At 35.5% G+C, this 16,017-nt stretch overlaps 1 protein-coding gene across 2 annotated transcripts in view; it reads right to left on the reverse strand.

Annotated features, from left to right (window-relative positions):
- Positions 1-16,017, reverse strand: part of LOC150083870 (glucose transporter type 1-like) — a 433,074-nt gene that overhangs the window by 114,291 nt on the left and 302,766 nt on the right. The window lies entirely within an intron of this gene.

Genomic DNA, 16,017 nt, shown 5'->3' on the forward strand with positions numbered 1-16,017 from the left:
TTTGCTCATATATCTAAAATAATTAAGTAAATGAAAATAACTGCTCAAACTTTTAAAACACTTCCATTTCAGTGCCAGAGATGATCTAGAGCCATTAAGATGAACAAGGCAATTAAATATATGTATAAAATATTCTAAAAAAAAAAATTTATGTGCAGAATAATAATTTTATATTGTTAATTCTGTGTATTAGTCTTGTCTAATTAATGGAATAAAAATGTTTTAACAGTATATGTACTTAAGAAACTGAGAAAAATTAACAACAATCTGAGAGCAACTCCCCCCCCCCCCACATTTCTTTAAAGTTATACTTTGCATTTGATGAATACTGAAAAAAAATTTCAACAGTGCTTTCTCTGAGAACCCCAATTCTCCCAGAATTTTCAGTCAATAAAAATGCTTTTCAGCAAACGTTCCTAGAAGTATTTAAATTACAATACTTATTCAATGAACTAGCTATTTTTACATTTTAGATAAAAGGTTGAAAAGTAATCCAGTTAAAGCAAGTTTTCGAACTGTATCCATTCTTTCCTGTGCATATATTTGCAGAGAAAGATTTTTCTTGGTTCAGAAAGTTAATTAAAATTACCTTGCAACACACATTATCATCAATCTTGAATATATCATCTTTCAAAAGAAAAAGTTTCAGAAGGATTAAATGCAGGTAAGATAGTTTTATGCATGACTTAAAGCTGGCAGGTCTGAGAATCACAAAAGATGGATGGGATGAAACACTTATTTAAATTGTAGATTGCAAGAGAAATGTGATGATCTCTTTAATCAATATCTGTGCTTGAAAAAAAGTTGCTCACCTCAATTGCACTACATTAAAATTAGATTAAATTAGTTTGCACGTATATAATTAAAAACTGAGAAGACAATAAGAAAATTTTAGATGTTAATGTACATCAGCCTGATTTTAAAGTCAAAAAAACAACCTAATCTATCTAAGTTTTGTTTTTTTATGTTCCATACTTATTAAAGCTATTACAGTGTATCTCTGGAACATAGTTTGCTCTCTTTTTGAAACATGAGTAATAAATTCTGTAATATAAAATATTTTATTTCTTACTGAAAGATGCAAAGAAGACAAATTACATGTTTTATAAGTGTTTTTTACATCATACATCAATTCATCTATTCAAGGTTTTGAATAGATGAATTGATGTATGATAATTTTTTTCTGAAATTTGGATTACCCAGTCATATGAAATTTTTTTCCCATTTTACAATTTTTTATTAATGAATTTTACTTAGAGCATTAAAAATAAATTTAATTTTTTCCACTTATTATTTTTTTTTATTTTGTTGAGTTAATGATTCCATTATTTCACTGCTAGAAGCAAATATATAATTTGATTCTGCCACTGCTGGCAAAAATTAGACAGGCAATAGCAGAATATCAACAACCAAAGCTTTTAATGAATGGAAAGGTTAAAAAAAAAAAAAGGCAAATTTACATCAACACTAAATAAATATACAACAATATCTCCCCCCATATGACATTTCACAACACTTTTTTTTTTTTTTTTTTTTAATTGGGTTCTATACTCCTTATATGTTATGAACATTTCACAATTTTCTCACTTGCTTTAGACATACACTTAAACTGCATTACTCAGGAATTCTGTGATGACTATTGCACTGAATCAGCATTATGCCAATATGTTAAAAAACAATGAGACAATTACAATTAGCTAATCAAAGTGACAACATTTTCAACTGCATCTCATTTGTGCATATCATCTGCATCTCATTTCAATCATAGCTGATAACCGGAAAGTTTTCTGATATTAGTATTAAAAAAATCATGCATGCATACAAGGAAGCAATACTAGGTAGAAGTTTATCCCAACAATCAATTTAAAATTTACTCAACCTTTTTTTAAAGACAAATAGTTCAACTAGGTCACCTTTTCTATATTCTTACTAAAATGAGGTTTCCAAAGTTATATTTGAGATGAGGTGCATAATCATTACTTTATATAATGGAATAATCATCTCTTGTCTCTGCTGGCAAACATATATATATATATATATATATATATATATATATATATATACACACACACACACACACACACATATACATACACCAATGAGCCAAAACATTATGAACACCTAACTAATATGATGTTGGTCCTCCACATGCAGCCAAAACAGCTCGTACCTGGTGAGGCATGGATGCTACAAGCTTTCTAAATGTTTCTTGTGTTATTTGGCACCAACACGTAACCAGCAGATCCTTCAACTGCTGTAAGGTCCATGGTTGATATGCCGCAGATCGGAGTTGCTGTTCCAACACAAACCACAGATGCTCAATGGAATTGATGTCTGGGGAATTTGGAGGCCAGTGCAATACCTGGAAGTCTTCCTTATGTTCCACGAACCAGTCTCGAACAATCCGGGCGGTGAGGCATGGCACATTATCCTGCTGAAAGACAACACCGCCAGAGGGAAGACCATTGCCACGAAAGTGTGTACCTGGTCAGCAATGATGTTTAGGTAGGTGGTAGATGTCAGAGTGCCTGGCACATGGATGAATTGACCCATGGATGAACATCACCCAAAGCATGATACCACAGCCATCGGCTTCTTTTCGTCCCATGGTGCATCCAGGTGCCATCACTTCCCCAGGTAAACGATGCACACGTACCCGGCCGTCCACATGGTGCAACGGGAAACATGATTCATTAGACCAGATGACCTGCTTCCAAATCACTTAAGGTCCAGTTTCGATGCTCGCGTGCCCATTGTAGGTGCTGTTGCCAGTGAACTGTGGTTAACATGGGCACTCTGAGTGGACTGCGGCCACGCAGCCCCATTGTCAGCAGGGATCTATGTACTGTGTGTTGTGGCACATTACTCCTGTCACCAGCATTCCAATTACCAGCGAGTTGCATCATAGTCACTCTTCTGTGACCACGTACCATCCGGGAGAGCCTTCGCTCACCTTGAGCATCAATGAGCCATGGTTATCCAACACCTTGCCAGCAGTTCGTGGGTTATCCCTCGAACCAAACCAATTTTGGTAGGTACTAATCACGGCTGACTGTGAGCATCCCACCAGCCATGCCGTTTCGGATATGCTCTGACCATTACAATTTGGCCTTTGTCAAACTCGCTTAGGCCTGCAGCCTTTCCCATCTGAAGGACAAGAGTAACACTGATTAACGGAGCTTAGTATCAGGTGTTTTTCATACCATGTCCCAACCCGTGCATATGCCGTAGTTCACCTGCAGTTGCTTCGATTTGCATAGCAACTCGCTGGTCATAACATTTTGGCTCATAGGTGTGTGTATATATAGTAAAGAATAATTGTATTAAGAAGCTAATTAATCATGGGGGTGGAATGTGCCTGCACGAAAAAGATAACATAGCTTATGGAGAAAGTGTGAAGATTTTGATTTAAACTTATTGAATATACGGTATACACTGTGAGCGATATATGGTATGAAAAAGAAGAAGAAATAGACAGGAAATGAAAAATAAAGATAAGAAGTGAAAAGGCGACCAAAATAAGATAACATGGCAGTGTCTTTCACAATCTCAGTGTCATCATCAGAGGTCATCCACTGAAATTATGTAAAAGACAGCACTGTTCTTGCTTCTGTTTCCAACATGTTCTGTATGCTGTGGTGCACGTGAGCAGTTGTCACGTGTTGAGAATGAAATATTATTTTCTTTTTAAATTTTGCGGTAAGAGTCTAATAGATTGTGCCAATAAAAGTGGTTATGTTATGTAGTGCATAAAGAACATGGATGACCTTACAGAAGCAAGTGAAAAGAATTGAAAAAACTAAAGTAATAAATATCAGAATAGGCTGGAAGAAAGGGACTTACCGTTACTTTGTAAAACTGACCAAATGACCAAGATGGCGGGGTGCCGGTATATTTATGTGTGTGTGCGCTAGCAGCTCCTAGCGTTAGGTGTGAAAAAAAAAAATAATAATAAATAAAAATTTAATAATTATGGTATGGTGTCTGTATAGATTGAAATGAAATAAGTGGTGATGAATGCAGTTAAATACATGATGTCCAAACTGTCGAGGATAATTGAGAAATATAATAGCTTACAAAGTAGCAGTGAAAAGCAGCTAAACTTTGTTAAGGCAAAAAATAGATTGTGTAAAGTAAGAAGGTAGTGCCCCACATATTGCATTCGGTAGACTAATGGATCACAGGACAGGTCCTAACTATAGGAACGGGTTTGCAACCCCGAACTACCCGAGCCCAACTACTTATCTCTACTTCATTCATCTTTTTGCTTTACTAGCCACTACCTGACGCTGCAATTTCTCAATTGTGTTAATGTCAGAAGTGTACCAAGCTTTTTACATGGCCCCAGATACAAAAATCCATAGGATCTAAGTCTGGTGATCTGGGAAGCCACATTACAGACCCACCTCTACCTATCCGCCGTTCACCATACCTTCTAGTTAGATACCGAGTCACAACTAGAGCAAAATTTGCCGGTCCACCATCATGCATAAACCGCATGTTTTGGCGTTGCTGAAATGGAACATCATCATCAAGGAGGTTTTGTTTGTTGTTTGTTATTTGGTTTTTAGGAGTATTAGCAACTAAGGCCATATTGTTCCGGGGATATGCGGTGGTCATTCCCTGACCTTTCCGCATCCTCCATTTTTGGTGGGCACGGGCTCGAACCCCGGTTTAATCAAGAAGCGTGTGCTACGCACTGCTGCTCCTGCCCACCTGGCTACGGAGGCGCCATCATCAAGGAGGTCTGGAAGATTTTTTTTTTTTTTTTTGTAGTTGTTGGCGCATCAGCTTCTGTGGCCATAATGCACCTCCCAAGGTTTTTTTGCAGTACTTTGATCCAAGCCCAAGGCGGGATTCGAACCCGCGACCTTTGGGTTGCCGGGCAGGCACTTTACCCACCTGGCTAGCCTGGTCGGCCGGTGGTCTGGAAGAACATTCTGCAGGTACAACTCTCCTGTTAGCCTGTTTGGCAGAAAGTGTAGTCCAATTAGACGGTCTCCTAGTAGTCCTGCCCAGACATTCAACAAGAAACATTGCTGATGTCGTCACTCGTGAACTGCATTAGGATTTTCATCGGACCAAACGTGACAGTTATGAAAATTAAAAATATCATCACGAGTAAACCCAGCTTCGTCAGTGACAAAATGTAGTTTAAAAATTGAGGGTTCAGGACACACTGTTGTTGCATCCACTGGCAGAAGTTCACTCTGGGAGAGTAGTCTGTATTGTTGAGACCTTGTACATGCTAGATATGGTAGGGGTACAGTAATTGGCGATGTAAAATTCGCCACACACTGCTATGACTCAGTACACGTTCTTGTAGAGCAACCCCCCTTGTCGAAATTCCTGGATTTTGTTCTATTCTTTCTAACACCCTTTCCTCAACATCAGGTGTTATGCTTCTGGGCCTACCTGCTCATACTCCACATGTGAAGTGCCCATGTTCTCTAAGGCATTGATGTACTCTGATGAATGTGCACCTGTTGGGCTGCATATTCATCAGGGCTGCACGTTTGTACCAAGAAGCATTTCCCCTGCCTTCAGTGGGGAAATGCTTCTTGGTACAAACGTGCAGCCTCGAGTGCATTGCCATTGGCTTTACCATACACGAAGTGCATGTCCACATACTTTTCGTTGCTGTAACCTCTTTCCATGTTGACTATCCTTTGACAAGTACTAGTATGCCTGTTACGTCTCAGAGCATTTAGAGAGGAGAATGGGAGAGAATGAGCATAACCTAACCTAAAAAAAACAAGTCAGTGGTGGATCCCAACTAGAAATGCACAATATTTCGAAAACTATTCACTTAAGGACCCATTTTTACTAGGCTTTTTTTGCATATTGTAGTCTGTATAGTTCACCTTTAAATTATTGACCATCACTTTTGAAACACTGTGTGTGTGTGTGTGTGTGTGTGTGTGTGTGTGTGTGTGTGTGTGTGTGTGTGTGTGTGTGTGTGTGTGTGTGTGTGTGTGTGTGTGTGATAATAGGTCATTCATTTCTTGCCTCCCTTAACACGAGAAGGATTTTGCACTAAAGTGTAGGAGTTGACAACACAGTTTCGTGATTTGATTTGATTCAACAATATGAAAGATGCTAAAGGATGCAAGAAGTTTCTATTCTGTGCAACTTTGGAGCAAAAATATTCATGCTATGGATATTACACCCAACTAACATAGTGCTGGCACAGCCTTGGGATAAACAGCCACACTGGACTGGTCTTCCTTTCCATGTGGATGCCCAGAATCAGTCTAGGTCACCCCCTTCAACACACAATGTCTGAGCCTAAAGCAGCTGACTCATCTGTCCTCCTCTTCCAATGCTCCTGAGTGCTACAGTCACATTGTACATAATTACGTAATAGAATGAGTTTATATATAGACATAATAATAATAATAATAATACAACATACTACTTCTCTAAGAGAAAATGCAACTTATTTGACATGCACAAATATGGTAATTCATTGTGGTTGAATTTACAATATAAGATGTTATACAATTATGCCTATATGCAAACTCTGCTTGCTTCTGTTATTTCACTATGAACAACATGATGGTATAGCACTAATTTTTGTGGCTTAAATCATTTGCTCTAAAATTATGTGATATTATTAAATTATAATACGTTAACTGTTTTGTATGCTAATATTAAGATTGCGGTTTATTCCCTTAGGGAAGAATCTCTTGTTAATAGTAATTTATTTTATTGTGTATTAATTTTCTTAATCAGCAAATCAGTTCTAAACTGAATTAAATTTTTATATCTGCCCTAAATTCCTGTTTTATTTTTTTCATACTACACTACAAGTCCTAAAAATATATTTACATTTTTCATAAGCTGAAAAATGTATTTGGCAGAATCATATCATAAAATATTAGCCTGTCCCTTACCCATGGAAGTTCATAATGTACTATCCTCCCAAAATAAATTGATCCTCTTGTCAAGAGGATCTCTACATGCAAGATACATAGGCAATTGCAACATGACTACTAATAGGAAATCACAACATTCCTATCAACACACAACTCCTCCTGAGAGTATGAATATTTCAGCTGGACTGCAGCCAAGCTATATTAGTGCATTATTAACACTATGAAAGAATAGTGAAGGCTAAATATCAAACTGAAGATTAAGAATCATTTTTCACATAATTTATGCTGGAACCAATGACAGTTACTTTTTAATGTGATACAGTTAAAGAGCTGGTGGCTATTACTTCCTTTAGTCTCTTATTACTGCTATTACCACAATTAAACAGCATATGCAAATTGCCTTTTAAAAAACTTCAAATGTATCATGCCCAACAACATAGTGTGTATGGTGACACAGAGATTAATGTTTATAATACTTAATGCTCAAGAAAAGAAGGCAAATTATTTTCAAATGAGTTTTTCTTTCAGTTGTCATGCTAATTTAGTAATTAATTCCAAACAGCTCCATTCCTGCATACACTATCTGGCACTTAGTTACAGCCGGTTGCAGCTCATATCATGCACACAAGAATTCACAATTAGCAAGCCAGCCCTGAGCTGCATACAAATGAAGGCTTCATTCCATCTCAGATAACTAAAACAATTGCTGCTCATTGTAACACAGCACAGCCTCAAAGTCATTAAGCCAAAATGGAGAGAAGAGAGTCTTGTACAAAATGGAATTTATTGTCTGCATAGATAATTATAGGAAGATGGGAAACTCCCATTAGTGAAGAATTTGTCAAGATAATCAAAAATTGGATCCAATACCCAGTTAGCATAAACAATTACTTTGTTTAGTCTGCTTATGTGATTCAGTGCTATGAAATGCTTACATAGTGTTATATTGGTCAGTAATCAAATGGATATTTATTTTTATGCAGATTACAAAAAGAGCTATCCTTTATACAAAGTAAGCTATGAAACAGCTTGCTTTTATACCTTACTACTCTTGCCCGTGATTAACATTATTTTCCAACCTTTTTAAACATTTTTTTAATTTGCTATTTATGGATATCTCTAAATGATTACTCTTTTCATTTAATTATTTTATTAATTGAATGATTAGTTTAATTAATTAATCATCTTTATTAATTACTTTAATTTGATTAACTACCTTTAATTCAATATTATGTACATGAATTTAGCAAATGCTGTCTAACTTAATGAAAAGTTTGAATATTTCTCAGCTAATAATATTTTTACATCTGCAATAAAATAATTATTAACTTGGTTTGGTTTTGATGTTTATGGCACACTAGCTGACATGGTCATAATGTGGCACATCTATGTTTAAAGTAGTGCATACATTTTTAGGATTTTTTTTTTTTTTTAATGAGTTTATTCTGATACATAATGGTGGTATACGTGTAAACTGAAATTATTAACCTGGGGTTGGCTAATAATCTCAATTTGCAAACAAGTATTGGGCAGTTATGTGAAATCATAAACATAATATATTGCCAACTTGATAACCCTATTCAATAAAGGCTTCTTGAATTTTTTAAATAGAGAAACTGTGGAAATGGAAAAAGAAAATTTTTCCTTTGAAAGTGCTGCAAGTTGTTCCAGAGTGAACAGACAGTTTTATCTCTGTTCACTCTGGCTTTTGCTGAAAGTCTGAGTGAACAGAGAGAAAAGAAAATGTAGGAAGTGGACACAGTGCATTATATTTCAGATTTATTTGATTATTAAATCAAGTATCTCAAAGATTAATACTCCTATACTGTACACAATAAATGTTGCTAAAACTTCACCATACAATTTTAATGTCATGAAGTAGGATTTGTGTAACAACACTTCTTAAGGTGGTGAGAGAGGAAACAGTTGCACAAGGAAAATGAGTTCATTTACTGACATCAAATTTAGTATAAAAGTCCTGGAATATTCAAATGGAGAATGGAATCTGAGGGAGTATGGAATCTGAATTGACATAAAATCTTCAAGAATCAACAAATACATGCTGAAAATCCTTGAGAATGAAAAGTTTAATTTGGTTCAGATTTAGCTTTTTGTTTTCAAAAAATGCCTGAACATCCAAAACATTTATTTATACATAGAGCTAAAAAGGGAAGAAAGGGGGAAAGACTGAATTTCTGTTTGTCTGATTTTAATGAAATTTGGAAGAGCCTGACACAACCTTCTTTTAGAAGGTTGCGTTAAGCTATTCCAGAAGCTATTTTAAAAGAGCCAAATATTATTATTATTATCAGCCATATAGTGCAAAGAAGCCTGAGGCTTATGCTGCACCAGCCAGAAAAAAAAAAAAAAATTCCCACATTACCCTGACAGAGAGAGAGAGAAGTAGAAGAAAATCGCCAAGAAAGCAAGAAAGAAAAGAATGATGATATCCAGTTCAGGTGAGTATGGGTTTGCGAAGCCCATACTCACCAGATGTGAGCCCCTGGGGTAGTGAAATCTCATGGAAATCTATTCACTGGGAGTAGGGAATTGATTTCCATGAATAGGAAAATTCATTAAAAGTAAATATTATCTGTTTAAGAGAATGAAATATTACATCAGTATTCTCAGCCTTTCTAGGCCAATTTGACATAATTTTTTTTCAAGCATGCCAAAGCTAATAGATGCTTCACACATTTGCAAACAGGCTTGAAAATATTATATCAAACTGACCTCCCTAAAACACTAAAGTAATAGTGATATTTCCTTCTGTTAGATAGGTGATATTTACTTTTAATGGATCATCTATTAAAAGTCCCTTCAACTGTATTAAGCAGATGAAAACCAAGAGTGTTGGCAACTACATGATATAACCTGATATATATACACACAGTCCTGCATGACAATATAGTGGCTTCACCACTTGTCACTCATTGTGAGAGCTCTGGGTTCAAAGTCCTGCTGTGGCATAGACTGGGAGAATAGGTCCCCCATATGTTATTCTGGGATTTTCAGCCTGAAGAACATGCAAATTCACCTCTATATGCACTTGCACAGAATGTGCTAAACTCTACAAGAGAGAGAGAGAGAGAGAGAGAGAGAGGAAGGATTGGGTGTTTGGATAGTGCCACAAGTTGTTCCAGAGTGAACAGCACAGTGCCAAGGAAACTCAAGGCATGAAGAATCGATGTATCACAATTCTGTATCGTATGTTCTAATTTTGGTTTTCTTGCTTTTGGAATTTAAAAACCATAGGAAAAGTTCTGGGAAACTTACTTTATCAGTAGCTGAGACCAGGTAACAGAGTCCCACATAAGGCCTCCTAAGCAATTATTGATAAAATATACGGGAGTTCACAAAACAAAAATAATGCTTGGTCTCTTTATGTAGTGCAGGGAATAAATCATATTACAAGAAGTGCTGAGAACCACTGATAAGTTCTAATAACACTTCTAAAATGGCACAGCCTCTACACTGCCATTGAAGGCTTGCTAAAAAAAGGTGGGTGGGGGGGAGAAATATCACTTTTCCAGTATACCTGGATATCAAATACTGATCACGTACTACATATTTTTTTTAATAAGTTTTGCTAATGGCTTCTTAAGAAAAAGCTCTACGTATAGATCAATGCCAAAGTGACATATCACCATAAGGGTACTGATGTGATGAGCAGTGATGTGAAGAGCCCTAATGTTCCTCAACTGATATATGAACATATTGGTTGAGATTATCATTTCATTATTTTTTTTTTTATCAAAAAAAAAAAAAAAAAAAAAATATGCAGTCTAGCTAAATAAAGCAAACTAAAAGCCATTTTTTCAGTTTAAAGGATACAAAAGTCTCAAGAAAATAACTACATTTCACAAATAAAGCTTCCCACCTATAATACTTTTTTTGTTTTACTCATAATTTTAAAGTCAAAATGAAACATCTTCCAAGCAAGCACAAGAGAAGAGATAAAATAAAACCAACATTAAGAAGTAAGAAAATGACTGTCACTCAAGATTAATGTTGATGTCAGCTGTGTGAGAAAATATCATTTATTTCTTAGAATATTTTTTTTTTTTCTCTGACATATGCACTTTTTGAAAAAAAAAAAAAAAAAAAAAGTTTATACACACAACTTCCAAGAGAAATTAATGTACAATACTTATGCTGCTTACTTCAGTTCTAAAATGGAAAGATTTATTTTTATCATTTTTTCCCCTCCCTCTGGAACATGAATTTCAATTAAATTAGTGAGGTTACTCAGTTTGATAAATTTTCTTTCTGTCAATTGTAGAGTTTATTAAATAATTGTCAATGATACCAGATGTTATAAATTCAGGATTTTACTTTCACACAAACATTCCTCGAGATGTTTTTTTCTTTATTTTTATTCATGTGCGCATCTTAATGGATCAAAAAAAAAAAAAAAAAAATGCCATTCTTTGAAGATGAAAAGTTCCCAGTTAAATAAGCAATCAACAAATGAAAACAATTCACATTCAGAATGAGTCTTAGAAATAAATAAGGGGGTAAAAAAATAGCTTTGAACAAGGGTGAGAGAGAAAGGGAAAAAAAGAAGGGGGGGAGTATATTATTTCAGGAATGAAATGAGCATCAAGACATTTTTTTATGTATCATAAATGGGAGGGGGCAGTGATCTATTAATTCTACTATTTCCAGTGCAGTCATTTGCTACTGAGTTCAACGATGCAGCATTTTACCACAGACTCAAATCAATTTCAAAACTTTAATTTTTATAATGTGCCTACTGAAAAGTTCAAACATTTAGTCCCAAACTAGCTACAGTATTTATTTTCTTTATTTAAAGATGAAATGTACAAGGCATAATTACATATGGGTTTAAATAATTAACTATATAATATCGATGTAGATACACTATAGTTTACCCATAAATTTAAACTATGTATGTAGTGTAAAGTCATCATTTTAAATGTATCTCATATTGTAGCTAAATTCACAATGATATAATGCAATACCTGGTATCTCGTGAAGGTAGCCACAATATGAGATACAATTAAAACGATGCCTTTATACACTACATATGCAGTTTAAGTTTATGGGTAAACTATGGTGTATCTACACCAATATTATATTATTTTATTTATGTAAAAAACTTAATTATGAAAAAATTCAAATTGTAATCAAATTTTTATTTTTTAAATCAGAATCTTTCTCAGATTTGCAAACACATTTTACTTCATTATATATAAAAAAAAAACTACATTCAGTGCTGCCAAGACACTACTACTGCCTAACACATATATATTTATATAGTGTAAATTAAATAAACAGTTTATGTACACTATATAAAGAATAACTGAAGTTTATTGAAATCTTAAGCTGTTTATGCATGTTTACAGCAGTATTTTGCAACTTTTTCTGAGTAAAAGAACACTTTGGTATGGATAAGAAATTAGCAGAGTACCAAATCTATACAAGCTATTTGCAGAATAGATATGCAGAAGTTTGCCTTTAGCCAACGAGGGTTTGATTGCCGAACAAACTCCCATCTGTCACTGTGGAAGTTGATAGCTTAAACAGATTCGAGGAAGAACTGGCCAAAAGAAAGCAGTCAGATTAACTGTCTGACTGCTCTCAAATGACACTGTCTGCTAATTACAATCCCATAATGCAGATATCAGTTTTATCGCATGTATTTTCTGCAGATACTTCTATAGGCACTGTTCTTCTGAATAATGTATCTATAATTCCATTTTTTTTTTTGTAGACAAATCTATTCATATGCATCAACTAGACATCTAATAAAAGTTCAATTCCAAACTAACTTTATTTCTTCAGTTATTCCCTCCATTATTTGAATGATCTTCCTCCTTCTATATTTACTGACAATTACGACCTACAGAAATCAAAGTTGAGTTTCTTATAAGGTGTTATCCAATTCCTAAAGCCATTCATGATATTAGAGTACTATAGTTCTCAATGACCTTTCATGTTTGGGGAGTCTCTTAGAGAAAATGCAAAAGGGAAAAAAAATTTAAGTCACAATTTAAATAATCAACTAACCAGTTTAATAGAGCAGAAAAAGATAGTGTGGAAAAGTTACAGAGCAATGAAAAGTACTAAAACCTATAGTTCCTACAAATTGATTTGTAATAGTACCACAGGAAAGGTTAGGCTGGTAAAAGTTAAGTATGAGAAATCGCTAGCTGAAAGATTAAAGAACAGAGACGAATAGTTTTTCAACAGTCTGAAAACAAAAGACAAGAAAATCAATCTGATCAAAAGTCTTTGATCTGATTTATCTGATGTTGAAAATGACTTTAACAGGTACTTTGCCTCAATATGTAAAAGGAAAGATCCCCTTCATGGTGAGAAGAAACTGTAAAAGTCAAGATGGGAAGCATGAAATTAAAAATATTGAAATTACAAGTGATTGATTATTAAAAAAAAAAAAAAACTTTCCAGACTATAGATGAGTGAGGCTCCTGGGATTGATGGCATATACCCAGTAATTTTGATGGAAGTGGCAAGAGAGTGCATTAAAGCATTAAAGTTAATCATGAGGGCTTGTATGTTTTCATTTGTTATGGCCCAAAAACAACTATGGTTAAAATGTGCCACATCACTCATGAGGGCATCGCTAGAGTCAGAAGAGATTCATCTGGATTGGAAAAGTGTCGATATATCACCAATACATAAAAGGCATTGAGTGACATTGTTAACTACTGACTGGTCAGTTCAACCTCAGTGGTAGGGAAAATCATGGAGATGATGATCAACAGTGTAATAATACAGTATTTGGATTAAACAGAAACAGAAGTCTGTTTCTGTTTAATCTAAATACCGTATTCTTGTAATCCTTTTAATCCTGTATTATTGCAGAATGGTTTTGTAAAGGGAAAATCATGTTCAACCAACTTGGTTAGCTATTTTGACAGTCAATCATGAGTTGGTGCAGGAAATAATTTCAAAATTGGTTATTTGGATTTTAGCAAAGCATTTTGCTAAAATGCTTTGCTAAAATCCAAAGCTAAAATGCTTTGCTTTTTGACACTGTTGCACATGGAAGACTGCTGCACAAATTGGAGCAGTGTGACATTGGAGGCAAATTGCTGCTGTGGATAAAGGGGTGGCTGAGGGGGAGAAGACAGAGAGTGGTAATCAATGGACACTGCTCATCGTGGACTAATGTTATTAGTGGAGTCCCTCAGGGCTCAGTGTTGGGTCCATTATTGTTTTCTGTATTCATAAATGATATTGATGATGGTATATCAAGTTTAATGTCGAAGTTTGCAGACAATACAAAGGTAGGCAGGGTTGTCAAGGACACTACTGACACTATGCTGCTGCAACAGGATCTGGAAAGGTTGAGCAGATGGGCTGAGAGGTGGCAAATGAAGTTTAACATTGACAAATGTAAAGTACTACACATGGGAAACAGCAACCCCAGAGCAACGTATCAACTCTGTGGTACTACACTGACAGTGGTAGAGAATGAAAGGGACTTGGGGGTGGTTGTGCAGGCAGATATGAAGTTCTCTGAGCAGTGCAGACGGGCTGCAAGAGTAGCTCATGGAGTATTGTCAATGATATACAGGAATTTTTCCAGCAGGGATAAGGAGGTGATTATTCCATTGTATAAGGCAATGGTCAGGCCACACCTAGAGTACTGTATACAGGTCTGGAGGCCTCATTTCAAGAAGGATGTAGAGCTGCTGGAACGAGTACAGAGAAGGGCAACAAGATTAGTGAATGGAACAAAGGGGTGCTCTTACGAAGAAAGGCTTAAGTTTTGCAAATTACAGTGTCTGGAGACTAGGCACCAGCGAGGTGATCTGATAGAGGTGTATAAAGCATTGAATGGTTTGAGCATGCTCAATGCTGATGGGATTCTTCCTCTTGCTCAGAATAATCACCTGAGAGGGCATAAATTCAAATTGAGGAAAGACAGATGTAGGATAGATGTGCAGAAATTTGCCTTTAGCCAGCGAGTGGTTGGTTGGTGGAACAGACTTCCATCCCTTGTCGTGGAAGTTGATAGCCTAAATAAGTTTAAGGCTCAGCTGGACAGGTATTTTGAACGAACAGAGGGGTGAAGTGGAAGTGGGTTTTTTTTTTTTTTTTTTGGCTGATGCTGCATAAGCTTGCTTTCTTGCATCAAATGCCTCTACTAATGCTAATGCTAATTTAATGCAGTTTTGCATGAGAGACTACTGTATAATCTAGAACATGTCAAGATCACAGAAAAGATTCTTAAATGGATTGTAGGGTAGAAGGCAAAGGGTTGTGATGAATAGTTTCATTAATTGTGATTGATTTATGCTTCAGATTAGGATAATATAAGAAGTGGGGTTCCCCAAGAACTGGGACCACTTCTACTCGATTTTCTAAAATCGACACTAATGAAGGGATAGAAGGCATGAGGAGATAAAGTAATGATCAGCACCAAGCAGTGCTTCTTCCGAACAACTTACATAGGCAACTGGAATGGTCAGAGATGTGGCTGCTATGTTTTAATACACCAACCCCAAAAATAACAGTAACCTTAAAAAAATAATATCAATACAATATACAAATAACTTATACACTTGTTAGGTTTAACTTAAAGAAAAGGAGATAAAGAAAGGGATCCCTTTCTTTATCCCTTTCTTTATTTAAAAGGAAAGGGATACAGCTGGAAAAGAGTCCTTGGTGCAGTGAAGACAGGTGGAAAGGAAGTCCCATGATATCCTATCGATGATTTATCAAACATTTGTAAAGAGGTCATAATCTGACTGTATAAGGCCTTTTTAATAGTGCACTTAGAAAACTGTGTCCAAGTATGGAGACTGCATCTAAAAAAAGACAGAACGTCTTGAAAGGATCCAAAGCCAGACAGACAACTAACCTGGTGAGATCAGCAAAAGAACATCCACATGAGGAAAGACTTTGAATATGTGAACTACACAGTTTGGTGACTAGGTACCTTAGACAGGGACTAGTCACTAACTGAGGTCTAAAAGGCTCTGAGAGGAGAAATTAAAATGAACAAAGGTCTAATTTTTACTGTTATAAATGATTCCAGAACTAAGAACCATAAATTCAAATTGCAGGGAAAGAGTTTAGTGTGGATGGTTGAAAGTTTCCTTTGAGCCAGAGAGTTATTAGTTACTGGAATAAGTTGCCTGCA

Source organism: Mastigoproctus giganteus, chromosome 6, assembly GCF_048544385.1.
Source record: "Mastigoproctus giganteus isolate SK-2022 chromosome 6, ASM4854438v1, whole genome shotgun sequence".
NCBI lineage: Eukaryota > Metazoa > Arthropoda > Arachnida > Uropygi > Thelyphonidae > Mastigoproctus > Mastigoproctus giganteus.